Here is a 27,921-nt window from a genome sequence, read left to right on the forward strand (position 1 = left end):
CCAGGAGGATCTCCCTCAACCCTCCCGAAAAAAGGACCGAAAGAACCAAAAGTTGGGGCCAGGTGGGGGAGGAAGCTTTGGAGTGCTTCGGAGACCTCGATCAGCTCCGGCAGATGGTGAGAAGAGGTCAAGAATAAAGAAGAGTAAGAAGCGAGAGTTGAAAAAGCCGGAAAGGGGGGATCGACCGCCCCCCTCTGAGCCCCCTCGGGCTCTTCCCAGAGACACAGACTCTGAAGAAGAGGAAGAGGAGGAGGAGGAAGAAGATGAAATGGTAGCAGTGACAACAACAGTAGCAGGCAGTTGTGGGGGTGAGGCCCCACCTTCTGTACTCCCTCCACCCCCTGAGGCTCCCCGGCTCCTCACCTCAACCCCCCCAGGAGGTATCCCTACTGAGAGTGAAGCCAAGGAAGTGGGGAGCACAGAGACGAGCCAGGATGGGGATGGGAGCTCCAGTGAGGGTGAAATGCGGGTAATGGAGGAGGACATCATGGTAGAATCAGGCGATGACTCATGGGACTTGATCACCTGTTATTGCCAGAAGCCCTTTGCAGCGAGGCCCATGATTGAGTGCAGTTTGTGTGGAACGTGGATCCATCTTTCATGTGCTAAGATTAATAAGACCAACGTCCCTGACATATTTTACTGCCAGAAGTGCCAGGAGTTGCGGCCAGAGGCCCGTCGGTCTGGTGGTCTCTCCAAGCCTGGAGAGCCCTAGGACCCACCCAAACCTTTCCCACTTCAAGTCGGAACTCTTCATAGACATCATCACTCAGGTGGAGTCCCTGTGTTGCCACTGATCCGCGGGGACTTGAACACTGTCCCGTTATGGGGCGGGGATTCTCAAGGAAGGCTGATTTGGGAGGAATGGGTCTTTCCCTAAAGCCTTTAGGACTTGAATTTTGACCCATTGAACAGGAAGGTGTCCCTATTCCTAAGATTCCCTACTTCATCCCTTCACTTTTCTGCCAGTTGACTCTGCTTACTCCCATATCCACCAGCCCAGACTTACTTAGGGTTGGAATCAGGGTGGGGTGAGGCAGTTGTCTACACCTCTAGTGTAATATAGCATTGCCCACCTCTTTCTTCCATCATTTGTTTGGACTCTTACCTTTTATTTTCTTGAACCCCCTCTCCCATTTCTTTCCTTTTGAAAACATTTGGCTCAGGTGGCCTAAAGGAACTTAACACATGGGTCTCTGGTCTTTTGTGTGGGACAGGTGATATTTCCATCATCTACCCACTTCATTGTTTTAATATTGGCCAGCTGCTTGTACATACAGTGTGTTTGTAAATAAAACAAAGTGGGCTCTTTTGTGTTTATAAAAAAAAAAAGAAAAACTGCCCTGATTTTCTAGAACCAGAAGGTAAAATAGAAATTGAAAGAATCTACTTATTGCCTCTTGAAAAAAAATCCCCAAAAGAAAACTTCTAGAAATATTACTGTCAAATTCCAGAATGCCCAGGTCAAGGAGATAATATTATAAGTACTCAGGAATAAAAAAATTCAAGTATTATAGAAACACAATCAGGATAACACAAGATCTAGCAGCTTCTCCATTAAGGGATTGAAGGTCTTGGAATTTGATATTCCAGAGGTCAGAGGAACTAGGATTAAAACCAAGAATCACCTACTCAGCAAAACTGACTATAATACTTCAGGGGCAAAAATGGGAATTCAATGAAATAGAGACCTTTCAAGCATTCTTGATAAAAAGATCAGAGCTGAACACAAAATTTGACTTTCAAATGCAAGAATCAAGAGAAGCATGAAAAGGTAAACAGGAAAGAGAAATCATAATGGATTTACTAAAGTTGAACTGTTTATATCCCTACATGGAAAGATGGTATTTGTAACTCATAAGACTTTTCTCAGTATTAGGGTAGTTGAAGGGAATACACACATACACACACACAAACACACACACACACAAATATGGACAGAGAGCACAGGGTGAGTTGAATATGAAAGGATGATATCTAAAAGAATAAAATTAAGGGATGAGAGAGGAATATATTGGGAGAAGGAGAAAGGGAGAGATAGAACAGGTTAAATAATCTCCCATAAAAGAGACAAAAAAGACCCATTATCATGGAGGTGAAGGGGGGGGAGGGAAGATGAAAGGGAATGAGTCAACCTTACTCTCATTGTATTTGGCTTTAGGAGGGAGTAACATACATACTCAATTAGGTATCTTACCCTACAGTAAATTAGGGGGCAAGGGGATAAGTGGAGGGGGATGATAAAAGATAGGACAGATTGGGGGAGGGGGTAGTCAGAAGCAAACACTTTTGAAAAGGGACAGGGTCAAAGGAGAAAATAGAATAAGTGGAGGTGGGATAGAATGGAGGGAAATATAGTTAGTCTTTCACAATATGACTATTTTAGAGATATTTTGCATAACTACATATGTATAACCTATGTTGAATTGCTTGTCTTCTCAATGGGGGTGGATGGGGAGGATTGAAGAGAAATAATATGAAACTCAAAGTTTTTTAAAACAAATGTCAAAAAAATTGTTTTTATATGAAACTGGGTAATAAGATATACAGTGAAAGGGGTATAGAAATCTATCTATCTTGCCCTTCAAGAAAGTAAGGGGCAGGGGGCACCTAGGTGGTACAATGAATAGAGCACCAACCCTGGAGTCAGGAGAACCTGAGTTCAAATCCGGCCTTAGACACTTAGCACTTACTGGTCTTTTGACCTAGGGCAAGTAAGTCACTTAACCCCAATTGCTCTGCCTCCGCCCCCCCAAAAAAAAGCAAAAAAAAAATCCGAAAGTAAGGAGGAAGGATATTAGAGAGGGAGGGTGATAGAAGGGATGGCAGACTGGGGGATTAGGTGATCAGAAAGCATGCCATCTTGAGATGGGGTTAGGGGAGAGACAGAAAGAAAATTTGGAACTCAAAATCTTGTGGAAATGAATGTTGAAAATGAAAAATAAATAAATAAATTCTGATTAGAAATTTTAAAAAGAGAGAGAAAATCAGGGAAACCGAATTTTGTTAAAAGGCATAATAGACAATGAAGTGATATAAAAAACTTTTACAACAAGTTTCTCTGGTAAAGGTCTGTTTCTCAAAATCATAGAGAGCTGAGCTAAATTTATAAAAATAAGAACCATTCCCCAATTGATAAATTGTCAAAGGATATCTACAGGTAGTTTTCAAAAGAAAAAATCAAAACTTACTATAGTCATATTAAAAATGCTCTAAAACACCACTGATTGGAGAAAGACAAAGTAAAATAACCCTGAGTTACCATCTCATGCCTATCAGAAATTATAAATGCTGAAGGGGATGAGGGGAAATAGGTGTATTAATGAATTGTTAATTGAGTAGGGAAATGGTCCAATCATTTTGGAGAACAATCTGTAACTCTATGCCCAAAGAGTTATAAAACTGCATACTCTTTAATCTAGTAATACCACTACTCAAAGACATAAAAGACAAAAGAAAAGGACCCTTGTATACAAAAATATTTATAGCAGTTCTTTTTATAATGGTAAAGAATTGGTATTAGGGGAATGTTCACCAGTTGGGGAATGATTGAACAAGTTGTGGCATATGATTATGATGGAATAGTATTGTACTATAAGAAATGACAATGGGGTGGTTTAAGAAAAACATGGCAAGACATACATAAACTGATGCAAAGTAAAGTGAGAAGAACCGGGAAATCATTATGCACAATAACAGCAATGTTGTAATAATGATCAACTGTGAAAGACTTGATTATTCCAACCAATAAAATGATTCAAGACAATTCCATAGGATTCATTATGGAAAAATGCTATCTGCATTCACAAAGAGAACTGATGAACTCCATGTGCACATTGAAGTATGATTTTTTCACTTTATTTTTTGCAATATGGCTAATATGGAAATATTTTGCATGATTACATATGTATTATATTGTTTCCTTCTCAGTGGGTGAGGGAGGAGTGGATGGGGGGGAGGAGAGAATATGGAACTTAAAATTTAAAAAGAAAATAATGTTTAAAATCAATATTTTTTAAAAGTGATTTTTAGAGAATTAAGTTTCAGTTGATTGATGAGGTTGGAAGCCAGAATGTGAAAGGTGAAAGGTGAAGGAGTGAATTAAGGAAAATGGAAACCAAGAATAGAGACAGTTTTTCCCTCTAGGAATTTGACTGAGAAACAGAGATAGGGTGTTTTTCACTTGTTTGTGTTAAGGATGAGTGAATCTGGGGTATGTTTAAAGGGAATATGGAAGAAACCAGTAGACAGGCAAAGTTTGAAGATTAGGAAGAAGGGGGTAATTCAGGTTACAATCTTCTAGAGAAGGTGATAGAGGATGGGATCGAGGACACATATTGGCCTTGGCAAGAAAAACCAATGTTATTTCTATTTCCTTTCACCTATCTAACATCCTTCAAGACTCAGCTCATGCCCCACCTCCTCCTTGAAACTTTCTGTGCCCACCATTCTAACTCTCCTGTATGTACAATGCAATATACAACCTCATTGTATACTATCTTATTTTCTCCTCTGATAGCTTCACTTGTTAATCCTCCTTGGGGTCAAGGGTCAATCTTATCTATGCCCACAACACCATAACACAAGGCTGAGCACCTGGCAGGCCCCATCGATTGATAGATAAAATAATGTGGAAACAAGAAAAAACTGAACATGATCATATGTTAAATCTTTGAATTGATGATGATAGTTCAAAGAGGACAGAAATTCATATTGGCTAGAACATTTACAAAAAGTAAGACTTAAATTCAGCCTTGCAGGATGAGTAAGATTCCAAAATGTAGAAGGCAATAAGCCAGAGGACACTCCAGGGGGAGTACATATACAACCAAAGGCACGAAAAAAGAATGAGCTTATTTTTTTTATTACATGGTAGCTCCTGCACTGTGATATGTATCCTGTGGATTATATCCAATAAGTTTCCTGTGTTACTTCAAGATTCTGTAAAAAGATGCCCTTGTGGGCAAAATTGGAAAAAATTGGTCGAATAAGGTTATGCTTAGGTGAATTCATAGCTGATAGAATACAGTTCAAACAAATGTTTTTTTTTTTTAGTAAATCAATGACAAATGATGTGGTGCAAAGTGCCATAGCTGGCCCTGCAATTTTTAATACTTCTAGATGTTTATCAAATTTTGGGGTAATACAAAGTGAAAAGGACCAATCAGCAATGTTTATAAAGCTTCTACTAGATGCCAGGCACTGTGCTAGGCTCTAGGGATACAAAGACAAAAAAAGTCCCTACATTCTCCTGTAAATAAACAAGTGTGTACAAAATGTTCATAAACACGAAGTAAAATTTTGGTGCAGAAGGCACTAGGAATCAAAAAAGACTCCATGTGAAAAGTTGTGCTTAAATAGAGTTTTTAAAAGAAATAAGAGGTTCTAAGAGGGAGTGCATTCTTGGCATAAAGGACAACAATAGTGCCTCTGTATGGAAATGGGAGAAGGATGGAGGGTCATGTGTGAGGAACAACAAGAATGACAGTTTGGCTGGACCATCATTTGTGGGAAATAGTATGTAATAAAGTTGAAAAGATCAAGTGGTGAAGGGCTATAAGAGTCAAATAAAGGAATGTATACAATGATGTACCAAAAGTCTTGCAATGCCTTACATTTGATTCTAAAGGCAATAGGGATTCTCATAGGATTGAGATGTTAAGGCTAAACATTCTTCTTTTTTTTTTTTAAGCAATCCGGGTTAAGTAACTTGCTCAAGGTTACACAGCCAGTTATTTCTGGGTGTGGTGCTGAGTATCTGAGCCCGGATTTGATTCAGGTCATCCTGACACTGGAGCCAGTGCTCTTACTTGCTGTGCTATCTGGCCGACCCACGGCTAAACATTCTTGATTAGAATGATGGCTTGAAGCTGGGTAGATGAACTATAACAGGAACAAACGTAAAGTACTTTAGGTTCAAATAATAATGATAATAATAACTGACATTTTTATTACCCATTAAGGTTTACAAAACTCTTCAAATAAATTCTATAATTTGGTCCTTAGGATAACTCTGTATAATAGGTACAATATATATTATCATCCCCTCTTATAGATAAAGAAAGGCTCAGAGAGTTTAAGTGACATCCCCATGGTCACAAAGCTAGTAAACACCAGAGAAAGCAGTCAGTCCCATATCTCTCCTGACTGTAAGTTCAGGATTCTTATTTTACACACACTCTCGTTCTCTCTCTCTCTGTGTCTCTCTCTCTCTCTGTCTCTCTCTCTCTCTGTCTCTCTCTCTCTCTCTCTCTCTCTGTCTCTCTCTGTCTCTCTCTCTGGCTCTCTGTCTCTGTCTCTGTCTCTCTCTGTCTCTGTCTCTCTGTCTTTCTTTCAGCATTACTAAGAAATGCCAGTTTCAACAAGACCAATTGTATGTATGTATTTCTTCAATATGTATAATTCAGGGAAATGAGTCATAGACTTCTTTCATCTCAATGAAAATATTTATTAAAGTGAAACAAAAACCCCACACAAACCCTCAAGCAGTGTTCCTTTAATGTTGACTCATGAACAAAGTGCACTGAGATATAGTACTTGAGAATCAACAACTTACATGTTCAGTAAATTGAGTTGGCTTTTGTCCAAATTCCACAAACTTCCTATATATAAAAATCAAACATTTTTATTGAGTGGAGCTTAATTCACAATAAAGTAGAGAATTTTTAGAGGGTGAGGATAATTTTAGCTACATATTTAAAATAGGCTATTTTATTTATTGCTTATTAGCTGTGACAAAGTAAATTCCATTATTCACATCAAAATTTTCTTCCCAAGTAGTCATGGGATAATTAGGCTAGAGATTCTCAAATTTTCCACCCCATGAGTCCATTTGGGAGATGCTTCTAGCTCTCTTGCTTCTTCCATGCCACACCTTTCTTCTCTGCCCCTCAAAAAAAAAAAAAACAATGCATCTGATAAATTTGTATGTCAATGCTCCTAAAGGATCCATGATCTCATTAATATGGGTATCCTCTCCAACTATGCAGATCACAGTCTGTCGAAGGCTTGTCATCTTCCATGTTTCTCATTAGCATTCAACCATAAATTCTCAAGAGGATACATACAAAATGTTAGAGGTCCTTCTCCAGGTCTCCATCCTCCTCCAGATCACAACACTCGAGTTGTCAATCTATAACCCTTTGTTCTAGCTAGATGGCCCGCCTAATTATTTTCTAATCTTTCATTTCCTAGGTAATGTCTTTTATACCATATAAGTACTGCTTATCAACTATTCTCTAACCAGTGAGGAGGATACAGTTGCTGCAGTTGAAATGTTAGGAACCTTGGAGGGAAGCAACCACTTCCTTTTAGTGTTTCTTACAGAAAGAAGAACATAGCTGGCTATAGTCTGGCATGTACCTTAGGCTTTGGATAGAATTGAATTCAAGGATTCAAAGTAAGGATATATAAGATTCCAAGAACTAAAAATTCTCTGGAAGAAGTTGGTCCCAGAGGTTTGATAAACTTTAAGAGTGAAATTCTGAAGATAGAAAGAGAAACAATCCTAATGAAGGGAAAAGTGGGGAGTTATCTAAATAAATGAATATGGATACGCAGGAAACTCAACCATCAACTTAAATTTTAGCGCCATGTACAGAAGATACAGTCAAGGTCGGGTGACAAGCTGGAGAGAATGCAGAGAAGGGAAATAAAAATGGTGAAGGACTTTGGGTTCATGATTTCATACAATTTGAGGATCAGATAAAGAAACTGTGTATATTTAACCTGAAGAAAAGAAGCCTGGGGCTGAGGCTGGGTAAAGTAGGGGGAAATAGGTCATAATACATATCTTCAAGTAGTTGAAGGGCTGCCATTTGGAAGAGGGATAAGAATTCTTCCCTTGGTTTTTGAAGCAACTAGGAACAATGCATGGAAATTGCATTGGGACAAATTTAGCTTTGATATAAGTAAACATTTTCTCACAAATGGAGGTCCAAAAGTTGTATAGGCTGCATCAGAAGGTGGCAGAATTCTATATAATTATGATTATGGCATTCGAGGTAATGTATACTATGATGATTCACTTTATCTGTGTTTCATCGGTATGGGTCCTCTGTGCAACAGTATAGATTGAAACCACTCCCATCTCTTTTTATCCCCTAAAATTCTTATCCATGTCCTCTAGTAAATATTTCAGAAGAGGTCAACCCACTCTATTGTGGACCTTCATCTAGACCACAGGTATAAAAAAATGCAATCTGCTGGCTGCATGTGACCTATAACACCCCGAGTAAAGCTCAAATCAGATTAAAATGTAATTGGAAAAGTATGTAATAACATTAATGAAAATATAATAAAACATAATTTTAAAACTAAGTCAATATGTGGCCTATTGAATTTATACTAATGTATAGATTGGTGATCCTTGCTGCTATCTAACTTTGAAACCAAGTCATCTAAGATCTCTGGACACGGCAGGTATAGAAATAGAGACCACAAGACTGTCTATAATTCTTGCTACATAACTAGACCATTTTTTTAAATTGCATGTAATAATCTACTTGGTCTGTCCTGTGGGGATAATAATAATTGTTGTTGTTATCACTAAATTATTATCCTCATATTAATTATTATCAATAATAAACATTTATATGGCACTATGTGCCAGGCACTATGCTACATCCATTACAGTTATTATCACATTTGATCCTCACAATAATCCCAGGAAATAGGCGCTTTTATTATCCCCATTTTACAGATGAAGAAATTGAGGCAAACAGAGGTTGTGACTTGCACAAGGTTACACAGCTACTAGTTACCTGAGGTCACATTTGAACTCAGGAGTTCCTGACTGCAGGTCCAGCACACTATCCATTGCACCACCTAGCTGCTGCAGCAATTACATAAAATTTTTTTTGAGTTAATAGACTTCTCATTCAGGAGGTTCTTCAGTCTTCCAGGGCTTGCTATAATCTACACAATATAATTTGCAAGCAGTAGTACCTATAGGATTTAACGTTCTATAGGGAAACCCACTTCACTTTCGATTCTGTGCTGGACTTCCTCCATGATAGTGACACACACACCCACACACCTATGAAGAACATATGTCTTCCTATTTTATACCTTCTTTGTTATTAATAATCAGAGAGCTGACAAAAAATTAATTATCTCTATTGTTACACAGTTCATGGACTCTTACATAGTCTCAATAAATTAATGGGAGACATCTTGTTAGAGAAGAGCCCTTAAGGCAATTAAAAGTTGTTGTTTATATTGTTTTTCTGAGGTAATAGCCATTATGAACAGTGGTATCTCATATTCTCTATATCTGCCAGTCAGTTGTATGACTTTAAAGAGGTGGTGGGATATAGACTGTTTATGAAAGTTTGACTGTTCACTGCTTATTCTATCATTGATTATGTGTGGGTAGATCTCATATTTTGTAGAAATGGACAAACAGGCATATGGTTGGGAGCCTGATGTTTTCTCTGAAACCCTTTTTTGGTAATAATAAAATTTATGATTCCTCTCTCCATTCCCCAGTATTTAGTGTCTTCTGCTCTTTCAGACATCTAGGGAACTTAGATTTGGTGAGCTCAGTGCCTTGCAAATGGCATCTCCTCTGTCTAATCCATTTACTCTTTCCATTTGTTTTTAACATCGTTTTTATTTCTTTGTGAAGTACATCAGATACAATAATGTCAAAATCCAGATTTGATAGCTTTACTGTCATTGATAGCAAAAAAAAAAGTGTCTGTCTTACAAAAATCTTAAAAGACTTTTTTTTTCTTTATGTTTATTCTCATCCTTCTAATCATCTTCAAAATCCTTTGGGATTGTATTATTTAATTGGGTCTTTTGCCAAGCTTTCTGAAAATTTATTCTTCCCTGTATTGACTCATGAAGTTTTATGAGTCAATATTGTCTGTAATTTCCTACTGTATGCCTCTACAAGATTTTGCAGATGAATTTATATGATAATCTGACATTCTTTAAGTGATATCTCTGACCTCATCTTGATATACCATAAGTTTGAGGTTCAGACATTTTTAGGTATGGTAGGTATCCTCATTTGTTGTAGTTTAATTACTTTGGTCAATCCTCCTCAGGAAATAGTGATAGTATGGGTTGATTTCTGTCCTTTTATCCACTTCCCATTTTTCAGCATCAACAACTATTTAAATAGATCAATTTGGAATTGTGTCAATTATTTTGTCATTGTTATTTCATTGTTTCATTTATGTCCAACTCTTAGTGACCCCATATTGGGGTTTTCTTAACAAAGATGCCGGGATAGTTTGCCTTTCCTTCTCCAGTTCATTTTATAGATGAGGAATTGAGGCAAACAGGATTAAGTGGCTTGCCCAGGGTCACAAGCTAGTACATGTCTTAGGCTAGATTTGAATTTAGGAAGATGACTGTTTCTAATTTAGAAGCTAAAGGCATTCCTATGCCACCAGAATCATTAGAGTAGAATTTTCTAAAGGAATACACACTGAATTGTATACATTTAGTGGGTTTCCTATAAAGAATGAATTTTTTTAAAAGCTTCACCACCAGATTTTTTTTTAAATTACAAACTAGCATGGAAATTAAAGAGATATTTTATGGTGTTAGAGAATCCAATAATAATTATAATGGAATTTATACTTTTATGTACTAAAATACTTATCTGATATCTCAGACTCTAGTTATGATCCTAGTTTATCAATAACTATGATCACTGGACCTGAACCATAAGCTCTGGAAAAATCCTATCCAATTGAAAAGGCTTTAGATATAGGCCTGGAAATAGACTGTCTAAGACATTACCCCCACTAAACTCAGAAAGGCTCATCATAAGATGATTGGACACCAGGAAATAGATGTACAAAAATTTGTGAAATCATTTATGAAGGCATGGAAGGTTGTTTGTAATCTGAGGTAGTGGAAGGAATGACTCAATTGATAAAATCAAGAATATCTTGAAGTATTTATACTTATAAGTAGTTTTAATATGCATCATTCAACTCATCCCCACAACAGCCCTATGAGATAGGTGCCATATGATTGATAAAATTATGCATATTTTATTAAAGAGGAACCCTATTTTTCATTTTAATTTTCTAGTCAAAGTATAGACATTACAGTTCCTTGCCCAAAGTCACCACTATTTAATCACATATCCTAAATTAGAACTCAGGTTTCCTAACTACCAGCCTAATCAGAGGACAGTGAGCAATAGCAAGACACTTAAGTAGTAGCTTTATGATGAACTAAAGAAGAGGAATTATTGAAAAGGTAAGCAGCAAAAAATCCTCAAGGATCCATCAAAGAACATCACATAGAAACAGCATACAACCATCCATTCAGGGAAGCAAGATTAGCAGTTGTAGCAGATTCACAAATATTAAAAGTATGAAAGAAGCAGTTACTCTCGAGGGGTGGCTAGGTAGTGCAGTGAATAGACTACTGGCCCTGGAGTTGTGAAGACCTGAGTTCAAGTACAGCCTCAGACACTTAACAAAAAAACTAGCTGTGTGACCTTGGGCAAATCACTTAACCCCAATTGCCCTCCAAAAAGCAAAAAAAAAAAGTAGTTACTCTATTTAATGAATGCCACAATGAGCAGAAGACCAAAAGATCGCCATGTAAACCGCCCTATGTTTGTGAAGTACCTGCTTCTTCACTTCCTTTCACACTGGCAGGCTGATTCCCTAGAGCACTAGGGAGCTAGAGCTAGACTCTCAGGGTTCTATAATAAGCAATTATTAAGTGCCAGACACTGTGCTAAGGGTAACTATGAGCACCTGGAATGTGGAATTCTAATGTGGGGGGGGGGGAGGTCATGAGTCCCCATGCTAATTTCTCCACATGATTGTCAGTTTAGACAGTTTGTTGCTGTTCAGTCATTTTAGTCATATACAACTTTTTGTGACCCCATTTGGGGTTTACTTTGGCAAAGATGCTGGAATAGTTTGCCATTTTACAGATGAAGAAACTGAGGCAAAAGGGTTAAGTGACTTGACTAGGGTCACACAGCTAGAAAGTATCTGAGGTCACATTTGAACTCAAGTCTTCCTGATTCCAGGCTGGGTGCTCTATTACACCAGATAGCTGTTAGATTTATTTAGCTTTTAGAAAGTGCTATTTACTAAGGTATTATAGTAAGGATAGCTGGTACAAAATATGCCCCCCTAGAAATCTGTGACATATTCTCCCACCAGTACATATAGCATTCAGGGGAAAATGAGCTCAAGCTTCAAGAGCACATGTGGCAAAGGGTTAACATAGCTTCTGATGGATGGAAGTTCTTTCTTCTCCTTCACGGTTTACTCATAGTGTTTCTGTTAGCAATGGTATAGTTTTTGCTGAGATCCTAGGTAACTGGCAGCTCTAAATCTATGATTCTGTAATTCTGTTTCATTTAGAGAAAAGGAGTTTGGATAGACATCACTTCATTATTAGGCTATTTGTGGTTTTATCTTTAGTTCACAATCCTGACCGCTAGTTCTCAGAATCTGACCTTGAGCAAGTCATAACCTCTCTAGGCCTCGGCTTCCACATCTGTAAAATGAGGGGACTCAATTGTATCAAATTCAAGGAGAAATGGGTCCCCAAGGGCCTCTTATGGACTTAGAAAACCACAAATTAATAACATATATGTTGTATATGTGTTTTATTTGTTTTGTTAAACACTTTTCAGTTGTATTTTAATCTGATTGAAGCCAGACTCTAGTATTTTGCCAGCAGATTGAAATCCCTGGGCTGAGTTTGACACCTCTGATTCCTCACTAAAGTCCCTTTCAACTCTATATCTATGATCTGATGATGCTTTGATTCTTTTATTTCCCAATTCATTCCTTCCTTCTGTGCTTCATCCCCTCATCCTTGTCAAATATGTGCCCTTTTATCCGTTAAGGCCCCTTTACCCAACATTGACAATTCAAAAGACATTTAGGTCTCGAGGACTTTTCGATCACGGAAAGAATGCTTTTCAAGACTACACTGTGTTCCTAATTGGCATGAAAGGAATGAAGGTCAATCTCAAACAAAAGAATTCACTGCTTCACTGTCTTTGAATGATAACAAATGGCAATGCTTACCCTGACTCTGAAGAGAACTATTTTCAAGGCAGATGTTATTTTGTGTAGGCCAAATATTTGAACACAATAACTATACTGCTTATATTTTTCTGAATCTATAGAACATACAGGATGTAAACATTTGACAAATATTGAATATTTCTAACATATAGTCCTATGATAGCTAAATTCAGAAGTAACATAGCTGGATGTCAGCAGAAGAAGAAAATCAGGGATATTATTCAGTCATAGTCAAACTGTTGCCACTTTATCATTATCCTTGTCATCAACTAACATTTATTCAAGCCCTAATAGGTTTATAACACTGTAGCAAGGACTATATTACATATTACTAAAATTGTTGGAAAAGACAGTACTTACAGGATCCATGCTGAGTAGCACTGAGCATACCTAATCCAATAACAATAATAATCTCATAAAAATGAAACAAGATGGATAACAGTCATAAACTCTACATTATGTGGAGCACAGAGCTTCCAAAATGTAGAAACTTATCAATAGACATCAAAATCATGTGGGAACAAGATGAGACACGTATCATCACAATTATACTGTGTACTGCTGAAGCTGTCCCAAAAATGTTTCTAGTGAGCCTACAGAAGGGGAGTTTAAACTCCAATACTTTCCAGTACTTTTATTTAAACAAAGACAGACAGACACAGAGAGAGAGTTATTTTATCCACCTGTGCAATAGTCCACCAGATAATAAATATAAAAGAGTAGTATCAGGATAACAATAATCCTGGGCTTATTCTATCTGAACTCCATAAATAATATTAGAATGAGATAAACAATAACAACATTAACATAATACTCCAATTGTTGAGTGCCTTCTTATATAAATTTTGCTTGACATTTGCAAATGAGATGATCAGTTCAAATGTCCAGAAGACAAGAGGGAAAGACAGATGATGCTGAGAATAGAAGACTGAACTGGAGTTATAAATTTGGTGGTCTCCTTCCAAAGAGATGAATAAAAATAGGGAAATTAATGAGACTGAGAGTGTAGAGAGAGGATAGCCAAGAATAGAACCTTAGGAAATATCTGCCTTAAGAGTTTAGACAGAAGCAGAGAAGGAATATTTAGAGAAATAGACGAAAAACCTATTTCTGTGGTGTCAAGGAAGTATAACATACATGCTCTGGCCCTATTCTCTAAGAGGCAGATCTGCTACAAATTCCCTCAGGATTCTCAGGGCCTCTGAGGGAATTTTTAAGGTATCTCTTCTACTAATAGCTTGGGTCCCAATCACTGTGTTCAGGGAGCCAGTGATTAGCACCCCAGTTTCCCTAAACCACTTAACATTGATTGACTTTTACAAAAGAATATTTACTTCAGGGGCAGGTAGGTGGCACAGTGAATAGAGCACCAGCCCTGGAGTCAGGAGGACCCAAGTTCAAATTCTACCTCAGTCACTTAACTCTTACTAGCCGTGTGACCTTGGGCAAGTCACTTAACCCCAATTGCCTTGCCTTTCCCCCTCAGAAAAAAAGGAAAAAAAAAACCAATATTTACTTCATGGATATCAAGAACAAAAATACAAATATTTCCCCAAAACTTCAGGGGCATAATCTTCCCTACTCCACCTTAGTGAGGGAAAGGGGTAGGGGCAATTGACCTCATAAATTGGCTTAATTCCTACATAGGAATTCCCACAAATTCGCATCCAAAGGCCACATCACTGCTGGATGAATCCATGTATTGGACTGCATTCCAGAAGATCACTCCCAAAGAGCATACCTTTCTGCCCCAGGCATGGATGCTATGCTAACTGCAGCGCCCAGCCTGAATTCTCACACTGGCATTCCTATAATTTGCATTTCCAAACCGGGATTAAAGAATCCACTCATTGTACCTAGAACAGAAAAGAACAAACAAGCCAAGGAGGACCCATTTCTTAAGGCCACTGAGGCTCAAAATACCCCAAGGCCCTTTTTCTTATAATACAGTCTTAAACTGGATGCCCTGTGCTCCCCCAGATACAAATGCAGCAAAGACAGACAAAGAGACAGTTGCCAAAGCTGAAAGACCTTTTTTAATGCCTCAGGAGACAGAGTGATTCCCTTTCTTCGTGTGGTTAACCAACCAGAATGAGTTACAGAAGGTCCATATATCCTCCAGTCTCTCCATAGCACTTCTCTTACATATCATCATGATGCCTAGAAGAATCTCCCTAATATCCTCCACATACATAGACACCATTTCAGGTGGTCTGGGCACGTGCCAGACCCCTATCTAAGAAGTCAGAGCAAAAGAAAATATACATAAGCAGGGGGTGGCCTGCAGCATCATTTTTAGAGAGGTTAAGAAAAGTAAGGAATCAAAAAAGGCCATTGAATTTAGTGTTTAGCAGCTCAATAGACTTCCAGCAGTTTCACTATTTCCAGCCATAACCCACCACACCACTGCAGGCACATTTTAGACTACTACTCTTAGGCAAAGTTTGCAGGAGTGGACCTGGGCACAAAGTTTTCTAGTTTTAGCTCTGTTTACCTCACTATAAGATGACATCCTAAAGAATTTCTTTCCTTGGAAAATGTCAAGTTACTGGATGAAAGATCAGGCTGAAAGATTCAATACCAGAGTCATCAAGATAATTTCAACAAAGATTTGACATCATTTGCTGCGCTCAGTTTCTTGTGGATGCATATATGTTTTTATGCCTTCCCCCTGTCAGCCAGGCTTGATCTACCTTCTAGTCCCCCAGGACTCCGTAGCAGCTCTACAGCAACTATATTCAGAAATCTGAAGGATTTTACAATAGAATCTAGAATGTTATTCTATTAAAAAAATAGACTTTTCTTAGAGAGGGTGGGAAAAATCAAGTATCTAGCAACAAGCAGACAGTGGGCATCAATCCTGCATGTTTGGTATAGGAATAGTAAGGGGTCTTTTCCTCCGCTCTCACTAAACCATCGGCTCAAATCTTCAAAAGGTATTCAAATACTCACATGGATCTATAATGTCATTGATTTTCCAGTTCTCTTCAACAATGAAGGAGCAAAACCTATCCGTGCCTAACTTGAATGATATGTCCATGTGCTCCCATAAATTTGACAGAGAGTGTCCACCTATCATTGGTGAAGGTCTGTAATGGGAATGTAAATTTTAAAGATCTTCCCTGCCCCTAGGCTAAAGTGCACCTGGAGCCTGGGGTGGGAGGCTTGTTTTTCAGTAGATACTTTTTGATTGGCCAGTGGGTCAATAAGGTTGTTACATTCTCTGAGCCAGGAGAAGGCTATATAAGCCCTGATGTGTAGCTTTGTTTTGGGGCTCACTTTGAGAAGTGTTCTGTGATTTGATATGGATTCTGGGAAGCCGTTGTCCAGAGCCCCCCGGCTTTGAAAAACCCAGATGTTGAAATCCAGATGTTGATTTGGTATGGATATAATGGTTGGACAGTTTGGAAATCTGTCTACTTGATCTGTTTCTCTGACTTGATAATTCTGTCTGTATATTCTGAAGTTCGGGGTGCTGACCTTTTTCCCCTGAACTAGGTAAATGATACATGTTTGGCTGATTAAAGTAAGCTTGTTAACCCATTTTGAGTTGCTTTCCTTTATCAAAGCAGATCCAAGAACCTGTGGGAGCAGCCACCCTAGGGACGCCAGGGTGCTTGCTGCTACAAGGTCTTCCTTGCTTTCTCCTGACATCTGGAGTGTTCCACTACAGTACTTTGGCTGTCCCTCTGTCATACTTCTTCCTTGCAGTGTCAGTAGCCTATCCTCTCTTCCATTTCCTTGACAACATATTTATTCCTGTTGTTCTTTAGAGGTTCTATGTTGCAGTGTGCTCAAACACACCATGCTCTTCTCCTCTGCCTTTTGTATAATTTTCATTATTATTTCTTTCAAAACTGTTGTATCCTATGTCTTATGAAAATGGTATACAGCAACATCAGTAGAAGTTTGGTATTAAAAAAATTTAGTCATTGTTTCTATGGGAAAGTTGGAATTATTAAAGGAGCATTGTAATTTCCCAATGGTAATTCAGCCTGTGACCTCCTGTTCTAAACTTTAAGGGAAAAAAGGTTGTTTGGAAAACAGAGATATTTTATGAATTAACACAGGAGCATTATTCTCCTCTACCTCACACCTCCCCCAGCAAAACAGAACTCAATGTCTTTGTCTTTCTATAGGACTCATCTGGTCATTCTGATGAGCCTTTTCTTGGACAGTAGAAAATACTTCTAGCATAGTGGGTCTCAAGCCATTTACAGACTGAATTCTTTACTTTTTGCAAAACAGACCCTTTAAGGAACATCTTTTAAGGTAACTTCCTTAAATGGGAACTCCTAATGGTACAAAATAACATGAGGCTAGTTTTTGAGATGACTTCTATTTTCCTGTCAACTTTGTTCCAAATTGAGAATAATCACAAACTTATCTAGTGATAAGGATAAGACTTTTTGCCAAAATTAAGCTTTGTGATCAAGAAAAATTAGATGAAATATGTTGGAAGCAACATGGTGAAGGACCTGAGTCTAAAACTAATTTTGTCCCTTCCTACATGAGTAGGAAGAAAGTTATTTAACCTTGCTTGGTATCAATTTCTGTATTGGTAAAATGAGAGTTATACTAGATGACCTCTTAAGTTTCTAGAGCTATGATTTAAATTATCTACAATCTAAACAACATAGCATGCTTTACAGCAACTTTCCTTTTCCTCTCTTTTTACATGTCAGTATTTGAAAGCAATTGTTTCAGATTAATACCCTTTTTTGCCTAAAAACCCTAAGGGTTTTGCTTATAATTTACTGTTTTGTTTGTAAAAAGCTTTTGTAATTTTGCCAGGTCTATGTATATTCTGAGGCCTAGTGTAACAGCAAGCACCCTAGCTCACCCAGGATGGCTTCTGGCACAGGTTCTTTGATCTGCTTTTCTAAAGGAAAGCAACTCAAAAAGAGTTAACAATCTTACTTTAATCAAACATATATAACATTCACTTAGTTCAGGGGAAAAAGTCAGCACCATGAACTTCAGAATATACAAACAGAAATTACAAACAGACCAAAAAGAAAATGCACACAGAGAAAATAATATAATTCAACAGACAAACAGACAGGGTTTCTAGCTGTCTGATCATTATATATATATATATATATATATATATATATATATATATATAAACAAACACAATATATTAAAAAAACCACATATATATGTACACACACATACTTAGTTACCAGAGAGAGAAGTACCAACATCTGGGTTTTCAAAGCGGTGAGGGGGAGGGAGGGAGGGGCTCAATGGCTACCTAGAGTTTCATCTGACCAAATCACACAACTCTTCCCATAAGTGAGCACCAAGAGTATATATAAACCCTTCTTCAGGGTCAGAGGATATAACGACCCTCATTACCCACTGCCTAATTACAAAGTAACAAAAGGTGTGGGTCTTCCTGAAAAACAAGCTTCCCCTAAGCAAGCTTCTCTTGTTGGGCTCCAAGTGAGGACCATTAAGGGGCAGGGAAGATGTTTAAATTCCCTCAACATTATACCTAGGGACCCCAATAAAGGAGGGGCTCTGAGTTCACATGGCCCCACGTTCATTCTAGCTAGCCTGATCCCCAAAGGAAAGGGAAGAGTCAGTTTTCTATTCTCTTTGGCTCTATTCCCATCCTGCCACTAGGGAAATCTTTTTTTTTTTTTCTTTAAGTATGACTCATGTCTAGGGCAGCTGGGTAGCGAAGGCTGGAGACAGGAAGACCTGAGTTGAAATTTGACCTGAAACACTAGCTGTGTGACCCTGAGCAAGTCACTTAATCCCATTTGCCTCAGTTCCCTCATCTGTAAAATGAGCTAGAGAAGTAAAATGACTTTCCACTCCAGTATCTTTGCCAAGAAAACCCCAAATGGGGTAACAAAGAGTCGAACATGACTGAAACAACTAAACAATGACATGAAATATGTCTAGGGACTCCCTAAAATGTAAATAGAAAAGATACTTTTAAAAAGATACTCAATGAACAACATGAGTATAAGGTATAAAATAGCTATTTTCTCTACCAAAGAAAACGCTTTAAAATGCTAAAGACACATAGTATACATCATCAAAAACAAAAATAGAAACCATACTAAGTAGCTCATTATACTCATATACCCAAGGAAGGTAAAGACAACATTATGGGACAGAGAGAGCTGGACATGTATTTCATATTCACAGCTACCTCAGACCCACAGTACTGAATCTGGACAGCTATGACATTCTTAACCCTTCTGCTTCAGGATCCTCCTGATAGTGATACTCTTCTCCTCAAAGATACAAGCCATTATGAAAATCAGTTCCCATTGGGCAGCAGAAGCCAAACTCAGGAACTCTCAAACTGATGAGGGAGCCACCAAGGCAGGAAATGACCATTTCTCAGGATTAGTGGTCAATGATATGTGTTCAGAAAATGAAATAGAAAAGCAGAAGGATTCAAGCTATAGGAGATACAGATTTCACCTGAGCAAACACAGGTTCCTGCTCAAATATGTTAAAGCTGAAAACCACCACAGCCCTGAGTAGGAGGTGGGAGATGGAGAAGAGGAAATAAGTTCTCCCTCCCACTTACTGAAAAGTCAAAGGAAGAAAAGTACCAGAGAAGAATCCCAAAAAGAAGCACCCCAAAGAAAAGAAAAAACTGGGGTGGCCAAGTAGCACAGCAAGTAAGAGCACTGGCCCCAGTGTCGGGATGACCTGGGGATCGAATCTGGGCTCAAATACTTAGCACCACACCCAGAAATAACTGGCCATGTAACCTGGAGCAAGTTACTTAACGCCAATTGCTTTAAAAAAAAAAAAGAAAAAAGAAAAAACTGTTCCTATAGTATTCTAGCCCAATTATAGTCCATCTTCCTGGCTCTCAATGGACAATGATTTTTAATTCTCTCACTGCCCCCTTCTCAGTCACAGAGAGCAATTAGGCTCTCCTAGAACCTATGCTATTCTGGCAAAACACATTCTCTTCAGCAAGAGGTCAGGGTGTATGTCCAAGTCCAAGGGAACCAAATATTTCTAACAATGGTCCAAGTCGTATGATTTCATCAAATGGATTGAGGAAAACCTTTGATTCACTAAACATAGAACTTTTTTTAAATTTGGTAACAGACACTGTGAAACAATCCATCATCATCATCATCATGTATATGATGCTTTAAGGTTAGCAAAATGCTTTCCAAATATTTTCTCACTTTATCCTCATAACAATTTTATAAGGTAGGTGCTTCATTTTATAAATGAAAAAATGGAGGCTGTCTTTCCTAGGACCATGAAGCTAATAAGTGTCTGAGGCACTTGAACTTAGGTCTTTCTGGCTCCAAATGCATCATGCTATCCCCTGTGCCACTTAGCTGGTCCAGTATCACTGATAATTACATTCAAAATAGCTATGATATAAAGCCAAAATGAGTGCTCAACTTCAAGGAAAGTAATACACAGTACTTTTTCATTATAAGTACTTTTATTATAAGAATAATAACAAATCAATGATTACTAATATCAAGCAGGCATAAAACATGAAGACGTATTTTTACCAAATGTGAAAAATGTATTGCTCGAATTCTGATCAGAAGTGAATCATTGTAGAGAATTAGGTCCTTCAGCTACTCCTCTGCTCACTGCATTGAGCCCTGGAACACAAGATGGCTTCAATGAGATTCAGAGCCACTCAAAAGAAAAAGATGGTTTGGTGGAAAAGTACACTGAATTTGAGTCAGAGAACTTACTCAAAACAAGTCAAATCTTTGCTCTTTAACTTACTAGATAAGTCACTTAACCTGTCTGGGTCCTAGTTTCCTCATGTGTAAAATAGGAACATTGTACTTGATACCTCTGAAGTCAAGCTCTCATCACTACAATTCTATCACTAGTAATATACTCAGGAAAAATCAATTGGCTGTAACATGTATATTAATTATCCACAGCCAGTATGGCATAGTGGGAAAAATACTAGACTTAGAATCAAAGGATTTTGGTTCAAATTCTAGAACTGCTACTTTCAGCAAGTCATTTAATCCTGTTGGCCTCATCTATAAAATTGGGGAATGTTGGCTTCAGTGCTTCTTAAACTGTGGGCCACAATCCACAGTTTAAGTAGAGCTGAGGGGGTTTTGAGTGGAAAATGTTTTAGAAGCTCTGGGTTAGATGACCTCTTAAGCTACTTCTATCTCTGAATCTATAATCTAGTTATCATCATATTTATGTTTCTTCTGCATTTGGAATTTGACGCTTAAATTAGGTTAGTGGACATTTGTTTCATAGTCAGAGCCTTCATTATTCACACTTCATTTTGTTGTCCCTTTAAATATCTCAGTTTTATCCAATTATCTGTAATCAGAGTTGGTGAAAGAAGGGATTTTTAATTAAATAAATTTAAAAGATACTAATTAATTTATCCATACTCTGCCAAAACAGAAATCTGCTGCTCTTGTGTTATGCTGTAATAATATTAGTTACATTTAGCAATTGATTTTTAAACCATTAAGAAGTCAACTTTTCAGTCCCATAAGATGTGGTGATTCTTTACCTTAGCTAAATGCATACTTTGTAAGTACTGGACACACATACAACAAAGTAGATGGGTTCACTGTAAATGTTTATCCACCATTTCATTTTATTTGATTTGTGGATGTCCTTGGACTACTGAATGGAAACCCAGATCTCCAGGAAGCATAGTTTGAAAAAAAAATTTGCTTTAGGATCCTATACTGATTAGTTACAGGATTTCTGTGTCCAAGATAGTCATAAGTGTAACAATGGAAGAGGTATATTTACTAAGACACCCAGAAATATAATCCATTTGAGTCTATGGCATGATATTAAAGTCAGAATTATAGATGCATCCTGTGATTCCTCACCATTTATCAGTAAATGACAGTTCTTATATACCCCAGGGCAGCTCTTATGGTACTTACAGGAGAGAACTAGTTCCACAATAACTCAAGAAATATTATAGCCCTTATGGAATAATAATTCACAGCAGACTTGATTGCTCAAAAAAGATTGTTTGATTGTGGCAAAGGTTTAAATTGGTGACTGTGTGATAGAGAGAAGGGGATTAAAACAAAGTCATTGTGAAGGTAGGGAAGAAAAGCCAAATGACTGTGTAAGTGGAGATAAGGACTCAAGGATGGTTTTGAGGGTGTATACTTGGGTTATTCACAGGATAATAGTGTCATTGACCAAAAAAAAAAAAGAGAGAGAGAGAGAGAGAGAAACTTAGTAGAGGGGTAAGTTTTGAAGGAAAGATAATAGTATTGTTGATGTATTTTTGCCTAATGGAAAGATCTTTCCCATCCATTAATAGGTCCAAGTAACCTGCCTGAGTCACATAGGAACCTAAGTCATATAAGTATGTGGTAGGAGGAGCTTGTTGAATGGATGGAGCAGGAAGGGTGGAGCAGAGCTGAGAGGAAGTTAGAGCAGTTAGAGTTAAGGGAGAGAGAGGAAGCAGGCAACAAGCTGTGAGTGGCATTTGTGAAGGCCTTAGAAAGGGGAAAGCTTGGGGATGATGGTGCCTTCTGCATTGTTATTGTGTATAGATTTCTTTGTCGCTATGATGGATTTGGTTTTCTGGTGTCTGAATAAATGTTTTGGTTCTGTCTTGCATGTGAAGAGTCTGTTATATTTTGCAATTCAAAATTATCCTGGCATATTCATGGCCACCTTAGGCACTGTGAATATCATGTTGATGCTACATTAATCACTTCTGTTTTAGACATGTGAAGTTTCAGATGAATGTAGGACATCCAGGGATACCCTGTAGATTCAGGGACATCTACAACACACCATTGATGTTGTACTTCTCTTCAAGTCATCTATGGAGTTAATCATTAAAACTATGAGGACTGAAAAGAATGTCAAGAGAGAGAGAAACATAGAAGGCTGAGGACATTTAGGCAACGTGGTAAGGTGATATTCCAGCAAGAGAAACTGAAGAAATAAGCTGGATCAGAACCAAGAGGAAAAAGTCTCAAAAGTAGAGATAATCTAGCAGGAGATGGTGATCAACAAAGTCAAGAGTTATAGAAATTAAGATGGATAAGGATTGAGAGAGGCCTGAAGATCTGAGTCTATAAACAGATTTGGCAATTATGAAATCATTCACAATTGCCAAACCTGTAAGCCTCCCTCAGTTCTTATCCTTCTTAATATATCTGTAGTTCTTGATAGAGGAATTCAGTTAGCTTCAGTTACTCATTTGACCATTGATGAAGCATCAGGCTCTGTGAGACTGGTAGGACAAAACAGAAAAAAATATATATGTGGGAGATTTAGTACTAGGAAGCTGTGTCATGGGCATTCACCTTGTGCTGGTATTTTATTACACACATCCATTTAATGACTCACCATTTCCTAATTTCTACAAAGCAGTAGTTAGCCACAAGTCAGCAACTAGTTTATTAAGTGTGACAGTGAATGAGGTATAGGGGTGGAAAGGAAAGAAGAGAGATCTCACCTTCAAAAAAATATTAATCTCAAAAGAAACACACTTTCTGCATTTTCCCATCTGACCAAATAAATAAGCTTCTTGATAATAGAGGAATTCATTCATTCAATAAATGTTTATTTCACAAGTACAAAATGAAATGCAGCTTGCCACAATGGATATTAAACCTGCCCAAATACCAAGTCCTGGGTTCAAGTTCTGCCCCTGACATATAGTGCCTACTTTGCCTTGAGCTAGCAACTTAACTTCTCATATTTCTAAGCAACTAAGAGTATTAAGATACAGTGAGGGTGACAACCTGCATTGTGAGAGAAAGTTTCCTCACCAGATAGTTTCCCTTACCAATGAAATCACAGATCCAGTCCCTATTCCTATGTGCAGAGCATTGTGCTTGATGTTTTGTGGTATTTCTAGTTCTTTTCTAGCCTTTTCTCCATTCCTTTGCTCTGTCTCCCCTCAATGCCATCTTAGTATATAAGTGTGGCATTTTACTATCTTAGGATCTCAGAGTTAGAACTGGAAGGGACAACAGAGGTCAGCTGATTCAACTCCCTTATTTTATATATTAGAAAAGAGTTTTAGACAGCCTAAGTAGCCTGCCAAAAGTCATTCAGACAGTGGCAAAACTGGGACTTGAACTAAGGTCCCATGACTCCAAGATCAGTGCTCATTCCCCTCCACCACAATGACTCTCCAATGATTAGTCTTTAATTAATGTTCACTTTTTGGTTGGCCATTTCCTAGTACAACACTTCTTAAATAGGCTATTTTTCTACCTTATTATCATTTCTAAGTGTGCCATCATCTATTGGATCCCAAATATTACATGTTTATGGTGTCATTTGTAGGAAAGACATTTATCAGGTTAGTTGGTAAAGGAGAGCAAGCTGGGAAGAAGGTGTGGCTACCTCTCCTCTAGACTCAGGGAGGTTTACATCATACAGGATTTAGATAAGGGTACCTGCATATGAATTGCCAGAAAAGGCAGCTTGAAAGCAAGGTAGATTGAGATGGATATCAGTAAATATAAACATTCAATAAAATTTGAGCAAAGTCAAAACACAAGCTTGGGAGAACCCAAAACAAGACCTAAGTGAGTGGACTCAAAACAAGAATATTTTGGTTGGATCCAGGACTGGATCCTTCTCCTGGCATTCTGGCATTCCTGGAGAGTTACAAGGTCAGAGCAAAATTCTGTGTGCAAACAAACTCTAGTCATATAAAGTTAGATTTAAACTGTATAGTAAGTTTTCTGAACAAGATAATGAAGTATTTTCTACAGTAGTCAGAGAAAACACTTTTCAAAAACTTTAACAAAATTTTCTCAAGTGAAAAAACACACTAGAATGAAAATTATCAATCCACATATCCACTATATGAAAGTATCTTAATAATTAAACTATTGTCTTTATTTCTGTATTTGTATCAACAGTGCTTGGCACATAATAAATATTTAATACATGTTTCATCATTCATTCATATTATTTTACAGCAAATTATGCAGAAATCATTCATTACAGCAGCCTAGTAAAACAGTTTTAATCATAAAACAGTAGACTGAGTATCACAAATACATGTGGCTAGGCTCTAGTTCATAGTTTAACCAGCACACTATTTATGTCTAAGCTCTGTTCTACCAAAAAAACTAGCACAAATCATGAGGACCCACAGAATAAAGAGACAAATGGATGAGAAATACCCTGTGACATTTCTTGCACAATAAGGTTTTATTGCAATACTTCCTTTGGGAAAGAATGCCTTTTTCTTCAGTGGGGAAAATTAAAGGCATTTTGGGGGATTATTTTCTTAATTTTTTTAAAAAGTCCTCTGTCGGGGTGGCTAGGTTGTACAGTGAATAGAGCACCAGCCCTGGAGTCAGGAGGACCTGAGTTCAAATGTGACCTCAGACACTTAACCACAAAAACTAGCTGTGTGACCCTGGGCAAGTCACTTAACCCCAATTGCCCTCCCAAAAGCAAAAATAAAATAAAAAAATAATAAATCCTCTGTTAGCACCATATATAATTACTGATAACATTGTAACCATATGTACTGGGTAAATGGAGAGCCTGGGACATATTCAGAAGTTATTTATTCCAATGGTTTGGGGTAAGATAGGGCCTTACAAAAGAAGCATTATTCTACCATATTTGTTCTTCATAACATTAAGTTTGCAAGAGCTTGAGGACTGTTTTTTAAACTTAATTATCTAAGCAGTAGATCTGTACAGATTTCTGGGAGGAGTAGAATGGCACTGTAGGAAGAGCCTGGCATTTGAAATTACAAGTTCTGAGCTAAATTCAAGCTCTATCACTTATTAGCTGCATGTCCTTGGGCAAGTCACTTACTCTTAATTTTCTCATCGGTAAAATGAAATGATTAGACTAAAGTCCCTTCCAGCTCTGACAACCTATCACTGTAATAAATGTGAAGAAAGCATACATTAAAAAATAGTTTTTTTATACCTGCTGCACTGAGAGTTTCTGGTTATTTGTAGAAGTTCACATTGAAATCAAAGTAACAAATCAAATCAAGTATTTCTGGAGGGAAGTGAATTCGAAGAACTACCCAGGAAAAAGGCAGTTTGCTTTCTCTAATCACAATGATTACTAGAATGCTAATTAGGTCTAAATGGTATGTTTGGCCTTAATTGACTTTTTCACACTGTTGAGGATACTTATTACAAATGAAGTGATATTATCCAGTGGTGGTGTGAGTCAGATGTCAAGGGACAAAGAACTACATACAGTCTTACTTCATCCTTTTGCTGGGATTCTATTGGAACTGACCAGCAGCACAATTACATTGTATCAAGAGGTAGCTGAGTCAAGAGATGTGACTAAGTCCTCTTCACCCCATATGGCTTTTAAAGTCCTTTACAATCTGGGTCCAACCTGTCTTCCAACCAACCTGTCCTCACACATGAGTCATTGCCTCAGTCAAAGTGAGACCTGGGAAAGACCTTAGCTTAAAGGTTAAGGTCTGCAAACCATAGCCATCCCCAGTCACCCTGATATAAATCTTGCCACTCCAGATGTCTCTGGAGGAGAGTGAGGCTTGTGAATTTGCACAACCCTCTCTCACTTAAATCCAGTTCACTTGCTAATCATGACATCTCCTTCCTGATGTCATGGTCCTCTTTGAGTTTAAAAAAGGACAAACAACATTTACTTTGTATATCCTTGTATTACATTGTTTCTCACACAGTATAAACTCCTTGATATTACGGGTTATTTCATTATTTGTATCCCTAGAATCCAGCACTCATAAACAATTAACAAATGCTTATTGATTTATCAAAGAGTGCATATTCCCAAAGGCTGATGATAAAGTGTTAACTGTAATCATAATACATGACTCTATCTCATTACTTTTCTTCCATCTACTTGGTTCTTCTCTAGGAGACAGTCCCCTTCCAAACTATAGAACTCTTCCTTTTGATTTGGTCATTTGATAAAGTCACCACTACCACCTGCTTACCTGATAATACCCCTCCACTTGTTTCAAGGCTTTAGAATTGATCTACCTAATCCAATAAATGTGTCTGTGCTAATGGCTAATGGGATTGGACCTCATCTGCTTCACAAACTTTGCCTTTGACCAGAGCTATTGCTCTGTAGGGTGAGGTAACTAGGGTTTTACCCCAAGGTATAGAAATTTAGGGCATCCTGACAACAATTATGCTCTTTCAGTGGGTAAATACAAAACAAATATGCTCAGTTTAATACATAGTTTATAAAAATAATGAGTTAAAATAGGAAGCTATCAGATGGTGGAATTCCATGACTTCACCCCACCTGAATAGACTGACTCTGCTTCAGTATCTCTCCCTTGTGGTGCCCCATCCCTAGCAGCAGCCTTGAAGTGCCTCAGGGAAGCCAGATTGTATCTTCCCCCAACCTCCCCCCCAACACACACACACACACACACACACACACACACACACACACGCCCCAAAGTCTCTCACTGCATAAATCCCAATGTCCTGGGTTTTTCTCCAGGTTCCTTCTCCCAACTGAAATGATTCTATACTAGAGGGGTCTTTCAGGATGCTTGTGCCAGGCTGTTTCCTGGTGCCTAGCATAGACACCAGAATGGGCTATCCTCCTTGTAGAAGTCCTACAAGTTAGCCCCCTGGCAGAACTCACAGCCCTCCCCTATCAGACAAAGGTGGGAAATAATCTCAACTAAAGGCATTGCCTTGCACTTTAATTTCTTAATCTCTGCTAAAAGATGTACCATCGCAGAATTAATTCTTCATTTCTCTCCCCAAAGGCTGACATTAACCCTGTCCAGAATCCTGCTTAGACCTTATATATGTGTTGCTGTGGGCTAGTATGAATTCCTTCAGGAGGAAAAAAAAGATGTTTGATGTTGGGGAAATACACAGGCATTGATATGCTGCAGGTTTATGAAAAAAACTTTCCTTACTGAAGGAGCAGCAGTATCTGAATCATC

General features: G+C 37.9%; 1 long non-coding RNA gene and 1 pseudogene across 1 annotated transcript in view; one reads left to right on the forward strand and one right to left on the reverse strand.

The window, feature by feature from the left end:
- LOC138143047 (PHD finger protein 23 pseudogene) overlaps positions 1–1,338 on the forward strand; it is a 7,497-nt pseudogene extending 6,159 nt beyond the window's left edge.
- A 4,856-nt stretch (positions 1,339–6,194) lies between these two features.
- LOC138143005 (uncharacterized) overlaps positions 6,195–27,921 on the reverse strand; it is an 84,833-nt gene continuing 63,106 nt past the window's right edge. The window contains exons 2-3 of the long non-coding RNA XR_011163582.1: positions 20,549–20,644; positions 6,195–6,889 (exon numbers count right to left, since the gene is read on the reverse strand). This is a non-coding gene — a long non-coding RNA (uncharacterized lncRNA). The remainder of the gene's footprint in view (positions 6,890–20,548; positions 20,645–27,921) is intronic.

The sequence above is a fragment of the Petaurus breviceps genome, unplaced genomic scaffold (genome assembly GCF_028583685.1).
Source record: "Petaurus breviceps papuanus isolate PSGF00001 unplaced genomic scaffold, PetGlider_PUasm1.0 90625, whole genome shotgun sequence".
NCBI lineage: Eukaryota > Metazoa > Chordata > Mammalia > Diprotodontia > Petauridae > Petaurus > Petaurus breviceps.